The sequence below is a fragment of the Tursiops truncatus genome, chromosome 9, assembly GCF_011762595.2.
Source record: "Tursiops truncatus isolate mTurTru1 chromosome 9, mTurTru1.mat.Y, whole genome shotgun sequence".
NCBI classification, from domain to species: Eukaryota; Metazoa; Chordata; class Mammalia; order Artiodactyla; family Delphinidae; genus Tursiops; species Tursiops truncatus.
Genome location: NC_047042.1, coordinates 72,913,780 through 72,925,585, shown reverse-complemented (window position 1 = coordinate 72,925,585; position 11,806 = coordinate 72,913,780). Strand labels below are relative to the sequence as shown.

Below are 11,806 nucleotides of genomic sequence, written 5' to 3'. Positions count from 1 at the left end.
AAAGTATAAACATTTTTTGGTATTTAAAATGTCAATAGCAGCAACTTAAGGGAAATAAATTCTTCCCAAGACAGAAAAAACCAGAGTTCACTCAAAAAGAAGTATGCAACCTGAATAGTCCTAGATCTACTAAAGAAATTGAGTTTGTTGTTAAAGCATTCCAACAAATAAAACTTCAGGTTTTCTTATAACAGGCATTTAAGGAAGAAATATTACCAATTCTCCACAAATTATTCCAGAAAACAGAATTGAAGAAACTTCCAACTTATTTTAAGAGAATAGCATTATCCTATACCAAAGACTAAAATACTACAAGAAACACAACTCACAGACCAAAACCTTTCATAAACACAGAAGCAAAAATCTTCAATAAAGTATTAGCAAATTGAATCCAACTATATAGAAAGGATAACACATCATGACCAAGTGGAGTTTTTCCTAGAAATGTAGGGCTGTTTCACTATTTGAAAAGCAATTCACAATATAAACTGATTAAAGATGAAAAACCAAAATCACCTCAATAGACGCAGAAAAATTATTTAATAACATTCAACAACCAATCATGATAAAAAAAACTCTTAGAAAACTAAAAAGACAATGTCTTTAATTTGATAAAAGGTATTTACAAAAAAGCCTATAGCTAAGATGATCCTTAATGGTCATGACTGAACGCTTGCCCCTAACATCAGGTAAGAATGTCTGTTCTCATCCCTCCTGTTCAACATCACAGTGAGATCTTAGTGCAATAAGGTGAGAAAAACAAATGAAAGTCATTTCATAAATAAAATAAAACTTTCTACTTGAGGACAACATGATTGTTTACAATGAAAAATCCCAAGGAATCTTAAACAAACAAACAAAACTACCCAATAACCTATAAAACTTAGGTACAAATCTAACAAAATCTGTACAGGACTAATATCCTGAAAACTACACAAAACTGATGAAAGAAATCAAAGAAGATCTAAATAAATGGAGAGACATGTATGTTCACGGATTGGAAGGCTCCTTATTGTAAAGATAACAATTTTTCCCAAACTATACTACAGATTCAATGAAGGCCCAATCAAAATCCAAGCAGGATTTTTTGGATACACGTCAACAAGCTGATTCTAACATTGATGTTTCCTATATTATTATTTTTCTATGTTTGAAGAATGCAATGAATGCAGGCTATTTTGGCCATGTATCAAGATTAACACTCCCTCCCCGCAAATGCAAGCAAGATCAAGAAATCACTCTGATGCCCAGAACAACCATAAACACACACATGAACACACACCATGGTATTAAAAAAAAGATTTTGGTTAGGAAATGAGAGGGAATGAATATTATTTCACACCCTTAGCAGTAAATGCGAAGTAGCAATGGCAAATGAACTAGAATAGCCAAAATAATTTTGAAAAAGAACAAAGTTGGAGAATTCACACTACCTAATCTTAAGACTTAATATAAAGCTACAGTCATATATGGATCATAATGGAATAGAAGAGAGAGCCCAGAAATAAACCCACACACCTACGGTCGATTAATCTTTGACAAAGGAGGTAAGAATATACAATGGAGAAAAGGCAGTCTCTTCCGCAAGTGGTGTTGGGAAAGCAGGACAGCCACATGTAAATCAGTGAAGTTAGAACACTCCCTCACATCAAACACAAATATAAACTCAAAATGGCTTAAAGATTTAAATATAAGACATGACACCATAAAACTCCTGGAAGAGAACATAGGCAAAACATTCTCTGACATAAATCATACCAATGTTTTCTTAGGTGAGGCTCCCAAGACAAAAGAAATAAAAGCAAAAATAAACAAATGGGACCTAATCAAACTTTTAAGCTTTTGCATGCAAAGGAAACCATAAACAAAATGAAAAGACAAACTCGGAGAAAATATTTGCAAATGATGTGACCAGTAAGGGCTTCATTTCCAAAATATACAGACAGCTCATACAACTCAATAACAAAAATACAAACAACCCAATCAAAAAATGGGCAGAAAACCTAAATAGACATTTCTCAAAAAAAAGACATACAGATGGCGAATACGCACATGAAAAGACACTCAACATCGCTAATTATTAGAGAAATGCAAATCAAAATTACAATGAGTTACCACCTCACCTCAGTCAGAATGGCCATCGTTAGAAAAATCTACAAATAATACAGGCTGGAGAGGGTGTGGAGAAAAGGGAACCCTCCTACACTGTCGGTGGGACTGTAAATTGATGCAGCCACTATGGAAAACGGGATGGAAGTTCCCAAAAAAAACTAAAAATAAAGTTGCCATATGATCCAGCAATCCCACTCCTGGGCATATATCTGGACAAAACTATAATTCGAAAAGATACATGCACCCCAGTGTTAACAGTAGCACTATTTACAACAGCCAAGACATGGAAAAAACCTAAATGTCCATCAACAGATGAATGGATAAAGAAGATGTGGTGCGTGTGTGTACATATATACATATACACACACACGCGCGTGCGCACATACACATGGAATACTACCCAACCATAAAAAAGAATGAAATAATGCCATTTGCAGCAACATGGATGGACCTAGAGATTATCATAATACGTGAAGGAAGTCAGAAAGAGAAAGACAAATACCATATGATATCACTTATAGCTAAGTGAAATTAAAGTGAAACCATAAATCTTAAAGTAGAATCTAAAATATGACACACAAATGAACTTATCTACGAAACAGAAACAGATTCACAGACACAGAGAACAGACTTGTTTTGTGGTTGCCAAGGGGGAGGCGGAGAGGGGAAGGGATGGATTGGGAGTTTGGGATTAGCAGATACAAACTATTATATACAGAATAGATAAACAACAAGGTCTTACTGTATAGCACAGGGAACTATATCCAGTATCCTGTAATAAACCATAATGAAAAAGAAAATAATAAAATAAAAAGTAAAAAACAAAAAAAGCTATAGTCATTAAGACAGAGGGATAGATAATGAATGGAACAGAACTGAGTCAAAAAATATACCCTGCATACATATCACCAAATGATTTTTGACAAAGGTGCAAAGGCAATGCAATGTTTAAAGAATATCTTTTCAACAAACGATATCCAAACAATTAGATATCCATGAGCAAAAAATAAACTGCAATCTAAACCTTACCCCTTACCAAACAAATTACCTCAAAATGGATTATAGCTCTAAATGTAAAATATAAAACTTAACAAAAAATTAAAAGGAAACAGAAGAAAACCTTCATGACCTGGGGTTAGGCCAAAAGTTATTAGACATGATACTAAAACCATGACCCATTAAAAAAACTGATAAACTGGACTTCATTGGAATTAAAAACTTATGCTCCATTACAGACATTGTTAAAAGAATGAAAAGACAGCTACAAACTGGAGAAAATATCAGCAAATCACATATCCAATAAAGAATTTGTATCTAGAACATATACTATCAAAACTCAACAGTAAGAAAACAGTGAACAAAAGACTTGAACACACTTCACCAAAAAGGATATGCAGAAGACAGATACATGCACAAAAGGATGTGTAATATCATTAATCATTTAGGAAATCAATATTAAAATCATAAAATACCGCTATATACCTAATAGAACGGCTAAAATAAAGAAGATTGATAATACCAATGTGAAACAACTGAAGCTCTAATACATTTCTGTGGCAATGCAAAATGGTACAATTGGTACCGAAAACAGTTTAGCAATTTCTTATAAACACACATCATATGACACAACAATCCCACTTCCAGGTATCTACCCTATGTTCCCACAAAAATCGATTGAAAATTGTTCAAAACTAGAAACTATCCACAACCTAAATGTCCACCTATGGGTGAATGGATAAACAATAATGTGTCTATGCAATGGAATACTACTCAGCAATGAAAAGGGACAAACTATGAATACATGCAACAACTTGGATGAATCTCAAAAGCCTTATGCTGAATGAAAGAAACCATTCTCAGATGGTTACATGGCAATGATATAAGATACCATTTACATGACATTCTCCAATAAACAATATTTTATAGCAATGGAGAACAGATCAATGGCTGCCAGGGGCAGGGAGGAGGAGTGGGGATGGGTGTGAACACAATGGGAGAAATGAGGGAAAGGAAGAAAATTGGAGAGTTTTGGGGGGTGATGGAATTACTCCATATCTCGATTTTGGTAATGGTTACATGCATCTACACATGTGTTGAAAGTCATAAAAAAAAAAGAGAAGGGGGTATTTTACGATATGTTAATTAAAAATATATATTTCATGTGTTTTCAAAATTATTTTCTTCTGGGCTTCCTGGTGGCGCAGTAGTTAAGAATCCGCCTGCCAATGCAGGGGACACGGGTTCAATCCCTGGTCCAGGAAGATCCCACATGCTGTGGAGCAACTAAGCCTGTGCACCACAACTACTGAGCCTGCACTCTAGAGCCCGCAAGCCACAACTACTGAGCCTGAGTGCCACAACTACTGAAGCCCGCGTACCTAGAGCCCATGTTCCGCAACGAGAAGCCACCGCAACAAGAAGCCCGCACACCGCAACTAAGAGCAGCCCCCACTCGTCGCAACTAGAGAAACCTGCGCGCAGCAACAAAGACCCAATACAGCCAAAAAAAAAATACATTTATAAAAAAAATTATTTTCTTCTAAACTGTTTAAAAGTATTATTAAAATCAAAAATGAAAATATAAAAAAGTGATTTTAAAAAGGCGAGGGTGGAGTTGGGAATGGAAGACAGTCATACTAAATATACATTGGCATCTATTATGTTTCCATAAAATGTCTTAATTTCCTTTGTTCCCTTATTCCTCCCTCTCTTCTACTGGGGTAAATGTTAGAAAGCATTTAAAACAAAGTCTTAATCACTACCACAGGCAACAAATAAAAATTGTGGTAACCTGTTGATGAATTTATCAAATATTTCTTTTGGAAACTTTTAGAATTTTGAGGAAATTGTTTTTAACACTTCTAATGACTTACACCCTACCAATAAAACTGAAAAAATTAAAGTACTGATAGCAAGCAGTATATATATATATATATATACAGTATAGCATATTTAGTGATATGATTAACTGTTGAGCTTTAAATTTTTTAGTTGTTTCAAAAAAAGGTACATATCATTTAGACTTTTAGTCAGTTCTATTTTGGGTTTTCACCTAGAAAGCAAAAATGCTCTATAGTTTTATCTTACAGACTTGTTTGCCCTTACTATTGCACAAAATGCATACAGTAACCAAAAAGAGTGTAGATTGCTCACAATATCCAAAATGAATGGTGGGTCAAAAGAAGTGCCACTGAGGGTTGAGAAGTCATGGGAGCTGTCTGGCTGAGAACCCAAAACACAACTTGGACTTTACCAGCTATGCCTGAAGTATCTTAATCTGGTCTTTGTGAATTTCACAAGCTAAGAAGAATCTGTTTTTTGGATTTCTCAGGTGCTGAAGAAAAGAAAGTGTCCACCACAGCAAAGGCTTAATTGTCTTCCTGCGAAACTGTTCAATCATCTGGGTATTTTCTAAACACTGCTACAGACTGAACATTCCCCTACATCCATCCTTCCTAGCAGACATTTTTTTAATTTTAAAAATTATTTATTCTAGCCACTTCCAAATCCAAGAAAGAAAAAAGGTTACACAAGTTAACACATATGGAGCTATACTCAATTTACCCCTGGGAATACTATCATTTTTCTGGATGAGCCCAGTGAATCATTAGATACATCCCTAAGGCCCACAGCAAAATCTCCTACATTAACCACCGTCTTCCTCCACGTGATATTATTCGAAGTCAAGTCCTTCTAAATTGGAGTAGGATTCAGGAAAGAGTTATTACTTTTTTTTTTTTTTCCCCGGTACGCAGGCCTCTCACTGTTGTGGCCTCTCCCGCTGTGGAGCACAGGCTCCAGACGCGCAGGCTCCGCGGCATGTGGGATCTTCCCGGACCGGGGCACTGCGCCACCAGGGAAGCCCAAGAGTTATTACTTTTATTTTATTTCTAAACTGTAATTCTAGATTGCGAGAGGGAGGATACCTTGGTTTTGTTGGGAAGGTTTGGCTAGATGGGAGATTAACTCTTACCTATGTCAGTGACTGGCAGTTTATAGGCATACTTCATAACAATCACATTAAGAAGAACAGTTTTAAAAAGTTAACCTGAGACTGCCCTGGTGGCACAGTGGCTAAGAATCCGCCTGCCAATGCAGGGGACAAAGGTTCAAGCCCTGGTCCAGGAAGATCCCACATGCCACAACTAAGCCCGTGCGCCACAACTACTGAGCCCACGTGCCTAGAGCCCGTGCTCTGCGACAAGAGAAGCCACTGCAATGAGAAGCCTGCCTGCTGCAACGAAGAGTAGCCCCCGTTCACCGCAACTAGTGAAAGCCCGTGCACAGCGATGAAGACCCAACATAACCAAAAATAAATAAATAAAATAAATAAATTTATTTTTTTTAAAAGTTAACCTACTAATATAGAGCTAGAAGCTAAAAGAGCTATATTTTTTCTTTGCTTTCTCTAGGATCCAAACATTACTTGGTATAAAACATACAAAAAGATAAACATAAAAAGTATGTTCCACTCTGTTGTGCTTCTTGGAAAAAAGCAGATACTCTAAAGTTACTTATGCAGAAGACAAAGCAGTATATTCAAAACAATATCCAAAATGTTAGTATACACTATCTCTGAGAAAAAGTAATTTCTGCCCATCAACTTTCTGAGATAACACAAAAATACTACTAAACTTTTTGTTTTGTACTTTTTCTTATGGGCTACAATTCAAGCAACAAATTAAATAATGATAGCAACCCACAGAATAAAATAAGAATCCATGAGTCCATATTGACATAAAGAAATGACTGAACAAACGGGGGGAAGCTCTTCATTACAGTAGAATTTCAATTAATGTAGAAGGAATGATTGAATTAGAAAATCACCTGGGGTGACCAACAATGGTAATTGTTGCAGGCAAAAATCATCAAGAGATGCTAAAATTAATGGGTAAAAGTCTAAGAGCATATTTACACAATGTGAATGAATCTTTCTACATGATACTTAATTAAGGGATAAACAGTAACTTTATATTGAGGAAACTTGCCACACCACCTTTACCAAATGACCTAAGTTATCATAATAGTAAAAACTGTGCCTCCTAGTAGGATGTACTGAGGATACAACATCACTTGTTATGCTCCTGCCAAAACTTCATAGGCTGATCTAATCATGAGGAAACATCAAATAAACTGAAATTGAGGTACAGTCTACAAAATAACCATTTTGCACTCTTCCAAAGTGGTAAGGTCATGAAGGACAAACAATGCTGAGAAACTGTTCCAGATTAAAGACCAAGGAGACACTACAACAAAATTCAATGCGATCCTGGATTAGATCCTGGATCTAATTGGAGCAATTGGTGAAATGTGAATAGGGTCTGTAGATGAGACAATAATGTTGTATCAATGTGAAATTTCTTGATTTTGATAATTGTACTGTGGTTATATAAGAGACAGCCCTAAACACAGTGAAGTATTTAGAGAGTGGGGAAAAATATTCCTTCTCTACTCTTAAATTGTGGGGATTTTCTCTTACATTTTTCCTAAAGTTTCTTCAAGTTTTGCTCTTTGGGGCTTCCCTGGTGGCGCAGTGGTTGAGAGTCGGCCTGCCGATGCAGGGGACACGGGTTTGCGCGCCGGTCCGGGAAGATCCCACATGCTGCGGAGCGGCTGGGCCCGTGAGCCATGGCCGCTGAGCCTGCGCGTCCGGAGCCTGTGCTCCGCAGCGGGAGAGGTCTCAACAGTGAGAGGCCCGCGTACCGCAAAAAAAAAAAAAAAAAAAAAAAAAAAAAGTTTTGCTCTTTGAATTTAGGCCATTAATCTATATGGGACTGATTTCTGTATATGATGTGGGATGGAGATCCATTTTTTATTACATCGTCATAAGGATAAATAAGCCATCCTAATGCTATTTGTTAAAATGGACTTCTTTGTCCCACTGAACCAAATAAATAAACAAATAAAAGAAAGAAAAAAAGGAAAGTAACTATTTTCAGTACTATTTTTAAAGTGTGAATTACTTTTTTTCAGTCTGGGACATGAAAAACACATCATAATTTTTAATAAATTCCAAAGATAATTCTGAAAAGTGTCTAATGAATTTAGTAGTCAGCATTCAGGTAGTAACTGCAAAAATGTAACTTCCTCAAGGAACTTCTGAATATTCAATAATATCAGTAGGCAGCCCTATACTCTAAACTTGGTAGGTAGTTTTTGTTGAATCAATGTTGAATCAATCTATAAGCAAGAATAAACTCTCATTTATTTAGGATGGTCAGGGAATATAGTATTTTAATGAAATGAGCATTCTAAGAGTTATCACTAATGGAATTCTGTATGTAGACAGTTAATTTTTAAATAATGTACATTCAAAACCATAAAAACTTATGCTAATATAAGGAAGCAGTAAAGTGTATGACCTCTGGAGTCAGATTGAATGAGTTGGATTTTCATTTCTACTACTCATTAGCTACGTAAACTTGGGTGAATATATTAGTATGAGCAGTAACAGTAGTAGAGAATAAATATATCTGCATTAGTATAGTTCAGTATTCCTAAAATTAGCTCTGGAATACAGGCATTTTCACATTACACGTGAAATGCTTCTTTGTGCCCTACAGTGGTACAGCTGTGGCTTACGCCCATGCATTTCTGTGTTTTCTGCAGTGCATTCAGTTCCCACATGCCAACATCCTTTCTCCTCCCTTGGAAATCATCCCTTCCCTCTGTACTCTGCTTACCTCAAAAACCAGTGGTAGCAAAACAGGAGAAAAAGCCAGTTCCTAGTTCTGTGGTGGCAATGTGCAGTTAAGATCTGGGTTTTCATCTAAGCTAAGACAAACCATCTGTACCCAGGTTTTGATTTAACTTCTCTAAATCTCCATTTCTCATAGGTAAATTAAGGGAGATGAAATATATCATCATTTCTTAACCTTTTAAAACCCCTGTGGTCTGTTAGATAAAATAAAATATCATCTACAGTTACTTTCCTAGATGGCTGTTATTACCTTTAATTCATGAAAAGAGAAAACAGAGATCCAGATTTGGGATTTGAATGAATTCTTCAGATGAAGTCCAAGGCTTTTCAGAGCCGCCTCCCAATATAGCATCTTTCTATGATGGTTCAGAAGAAACAACCAAAATATCTGGGTAATCTCATTTACTTCCACTGCTTCTATTATCACCACATAACAATGGCTCTCAAATCTATATACCTATCACAACCTCTCTCAAGATCAAGATCCATTTTTCTAAATGTAACTCATTTATTAGAAATCTCCATTAAATGCCTGACTGTCTCACCCAAACCTACTCCCTCTGTTCTTCATAAAATTATCGGCACCACCTACATTCAATTCCACATTTCTCCCTTTCTCCCACAGTCAGCCACATTATCAAGTGTCTGTCTGTCTTGCTCAAATCCAATCTCCTTTTCTTTGATTCTATTTCATTCGGACCCATTCCCTTTCTGGATTGTTACAATAACTGCCCTGCCTCTAATCTCATCTTTCTCCGAAAGTCATTTTCCACTCTGCCACCAGATTGATATTTTTCAATGAAAGTTCCGATCATTTTCTTTCCTGCTTAAAATCATCTAATGGTGGCCCACTGCCAACAAGGTAAGTCCAAAGTCCTTAGCATGACATATAAGGCCTTTCTGTATTCAAAGGCTGTAAAATGTACTGTTAACAGCATAAACCCTAAATAAGACTGTATGTACTCAGACTACAGCTCCACTGACTTCTACCTATAGGACCAAAAGCAAATTAAATTCAGTTTCCTCACCTGCAGTAAATGAGGTAATACATTTAGAAAAGTACTTGGCACAGAGTAAGCACTCAATTAACAGCTATTACCTTTTTACTCTTTCTGCTACTTGATAGCTCCTACAACCAACCCACGCTTTTTCTCATCCCACCTATACAATACTAGAGCCTCACCACTCCATTCAGTCTTTCAGACAAGAACTCTTCTTTCATGCCTCCATATCACTGCATGTATGTTTTGGCCACCTTTCATCTACTGTGACTAAATTGTACACAGCAGCAGAATATCTTAAACTTTGCAAATTGTCAAAGAAAAGGTCACACAGAAAGGAAAACTCAAAGGTCAAATTATGCTATTAAAAACTTCTTGATGTATTATTCAATACAGCAATCATTAGCATACACTTCTGATAAAAGATCAGTACTACTACTGAGAACTGTAGTATAAGGCCTAAAATTAAAGCCCAGTATTACGTGTGCCTTGACATCTGGGGAAAAACGGAAGGACCTTGAACGGCCTAACTGCAAGTTCCCATCCTCAATCTCCTCCTGCAGATAAGGTCCCTAGCCAGACAACCCTCTTTATTACAGGGAACAGGCACAGTTCCTGCTCATCCCTGAGTATGGGGCTTCAGTTCCCTGCCAGCCTGTGGAACTATTCAAACTAGCCAATCACATCCTCCTGCTGGAACCCTCACTCTACCTTCTTGATACTACAAAGCTTGCCTCCCTTGGCCTCTGCTTGTTCACTCTGTTCCCTCCACTGTGTCCCTATCTCCTGGACTGAGTATTTGTATTAATAGACTGCTATTCACCGCATCTTTCCAATGTCAGGTGCTGTGTGTTCAGCCATCTCCATAACCCTACAGCAGGAACCCCTCCCTCACCAACAGAGCGCAGAGGAGGCAAATAAACCGGATCTCACTTATCTGTGAAGCTCAAATTTAAGATATAACTGGGGACCAAGAAGCAAGGAACTCAGTTATTTAAAATATATTTTAAGCAAGCAAATAAGCTGATATATAGTCCCAACATTAGAAGGGCATAAGAGAGATTCTTCGTATATCTTCCCTATTTTTATTTCAGACATAAATTCACAAGTGTGCTTATCTAGTTTCCGATCCTCCATGTATTTGAAGGGAGGAGGGTAAAATTTGACAGTTATATTTACAACATTAAAAAAAAGGGAAGGAGCTGAGTCAATCTGACAAAGGCTGCAGAAAACAACGTTCTTTTATAGGAACAAAAAAATTACAAATCAAATCTCTTGAAAAAAGAGCTCTAAAATTCCTAGGAAATGAATTTTTATTTAAGAATAACTACAAGCTTACATCAATAAACTTCTCAGATGAAAATAAAGATCAAGATTTTCAATTATTGGATGATGCAGATTAAACATTTCAAAACCTCCAGACTTACTGCAAGTCTACTAAGTGACTAACTGGGAAAAATCTTGTGTATGTGGCCAGTGGAGTGGAAGATGAATTTCAGGCTCTTCCACAATTTTAGGCAACCTTCCTCCACTCTTCTCTATTCCTTGGCCTACAGAGAACGCCTTGCTAGTTCAGAAATAAGAAGATAAAGTTGGTTTATTAAGTAGTTAGAAAGGGTCTTTGATGGAGCAAACTAGAAGGCCTGAAAGTGAAATGGACCTCCTCTAAAATGACCACTGTGCCATCGTGGCAGTTTGTGACTGCTCAGACTTCTTTGGATCAGAATCCTCACAAACATCTGAAGAAAATGGGCAGAATTCAGTTGTAAATCATTAAATCGTTCAGACAAGGGAAAACGTAAGGACAGTCACCTTTCCATATCAGACAAAGTTGATTCCACTATTCTTAGAGAGAATTTACCAAATCCTTTCCCTACGAAAGGAAGGAATGCTATCTTCTCCACTGAGTAAAAATACAGTTCACTCGGGCTTCCCTGGTGGCGCAGTGGTTGAGAGTCCGCCTGCCGATGCAGGGGATGCAGGGGACACGGTT

General features: G+C 36.9%; 1 protein-coding gene and 1 pseudogene across 1 annotated transcript in view; one reads left to right on the top strand and one right to left on the bottom strand.

Moving 5' to 3' along the window:
- CAPZA2 (capping actin protein of muscle Z-line subunit alpha 2) overlaps positions 1–11,806 on the bottom strand; it is a 56,873-nt gene that overhangs the window by 33,293 nt on the left and 11,774 nt on the right. The window lies entirely within an intron of this gene.
- On the top strand, positions 9,653–11,724 carry LOC141279608 (RAB11-binding protein RELCH pseudogene; annotated as a pseudogene).